This window comes from Bison bison, unplaced genomic scaffold, assembly GCF_000754665.1.
Source record: "Bison bison bison isolate TAMUID 2011002044 unplaced genomic scaffold, Bison_UMD1.0 scf7180017863474, whole genome shotgun sequence".
Lineage (NCBI taxonomy): Eukaryota > Metazoa > Chordata > Mammalia > Artiodactyla > Bovidae > Bison > Bison bison.
Genome location: NW_011494046.1, coordinates 113,863 through 115,660, shown reverse-complemented (window position 1 = coordinate 115,660; position 1,798 = coordinate 113,863).

Below are 1,798 nucleotides of genomic sequence, written 5' to 3'. Positions count from 1 at the left end.
CTTACATCATGATGAGGTCAGGACAGGAAAATACAGCAGGTGCTTCCAGTGTGTGGAGGACAATGGGGTCCATGCTTTAGGGAGTGAGGGATAGATGGCAGATTCCTCCATGACTTGTAGTTGATGGATCCAGACCCCAGGGATAAGAAGGGCAATGTAAAATTTTTAAATCAGAGAGTAGGACTTGGTAACCTGGTAACCAGCCCTTTTCCTCCATCGTGTGTTCAAGGCACATTAGAAGTGAAGTTTTCAGTACTAACATAGGACTTCTTTGAAAAAACTTTTGGTTTATGCTTATTAATTAATCTGTTGGTTTGGAAATACTTAATAAAGACTAGAATTTGCAAATGATTTATTTCACATCTGAATATGACTCAATTATTTAACATTGCTTAATGGATTCTTCGGAGAAGGCAATGGCACCCCACTCCAGTACTTTTGCCTAGAAAATCCCATGGACGGAGGAGCCTGGTGTGCTGCAGTCCATGGGTTCGCTAGAGTCAGACACGACTGAGCTACTTCACTTTCACTTTTCACTTCCATGCACTGGAGGAGGAAATGGGAACCCACTCCAGTGTTCTTGCCTGGAGAATCCCAGGGATGGGGGAGCCTGGTGGGCTGCCATCTATGGGTCGCACAGAGTCGGACACGACTGAAGCGACTTAGCAGCAGCAATGGATTCTTACTAGAATTAATACTTAGACCCTCATGTAGGGTAACCTTGAATTTGAAACTCGATATCTTGGATAAAGTCCTGACTCTCACTTTGTTCTGGAATTTGTTGTCAGTGGCTCTTTCTTGGCCACAGAACTCCTGAAGGAGAAGAGCTCTGATGCTTTTCTGTCCTAACACACGCTGACTGAGGCCTCTGGTGGAGTCTAGACTGGCCTGTTTGAAAGCCTCATGAATTTTCTTTTTCTGAAACAGCTTCCACATCTACCCCATAGTTAGTTCCCTTGCTGTCGTTCACCTTGTAAAGCCAACGAGCCTTCCAGCTGCACTTATTAATGTCCTGCTGTATACACTGAGATCGATGCCCTTACAGATGTTCCTACACAAAACCTCTCAGTTTACAAGGAGGATGGTGAGCCAGGAGAGGGTAAGGACCACACTGGGCCGAATAAGGGAGACTAGGACACCCAGCTCTCATTCCTGCCTCTGAGGAACCTGTCTCTATGTGGAGCTTGTTAACACAGATGCCTGGGAAATCTCAGCAGAATCACGGTTTAGAAAGTTTCCATACAGGGTAGAAAGTACTAAGTGGAAATGGAAGTGGCAGCTTGAGACTTTCACTGAAGTTGGAAAGCTCCCTGTGCCCGGAGCTGGGCGGGCAGTGCCCTGGGGGCCTTCAGGCTGGGTGGGTGTGTGTGGAAGTTGAGAAGAGGACCCAGTCCTTTGCTGAAGGAAGAGGAGAAGCTCAGGTGTGGTGGGAGGAGGAAGCAGGGCTGTGAGGAGGACAGCAGGCATGTCCTCACCTGGAGGAGGCGGGGTGTTCAGCAGAGAGAAGCTGTTTGGGAATTCTCGTTGTCAGGTCCTATGTTAGTTTCTAGGATTGTGTCCATCCAGGCTGCTCTCACAGGAACCAGAGCTGGGTGGCTTAGAAATAATGGAAGTTTATCTCTCTCGGTTCTGGAGGCTGAAAAAGTCCAAGTCAGGGTGCTGGCAGATTCAGCGTCTGGTGAGGGTCTGATTCCGGTGTCCTCTCATGCTGGAAGGGTGAGGGAGCCCTGTGGTTCCTTTTATCAGGACACTAATCCATTTCATGGAGGCTCCACCCTCATGACCTGATCACCTCCTG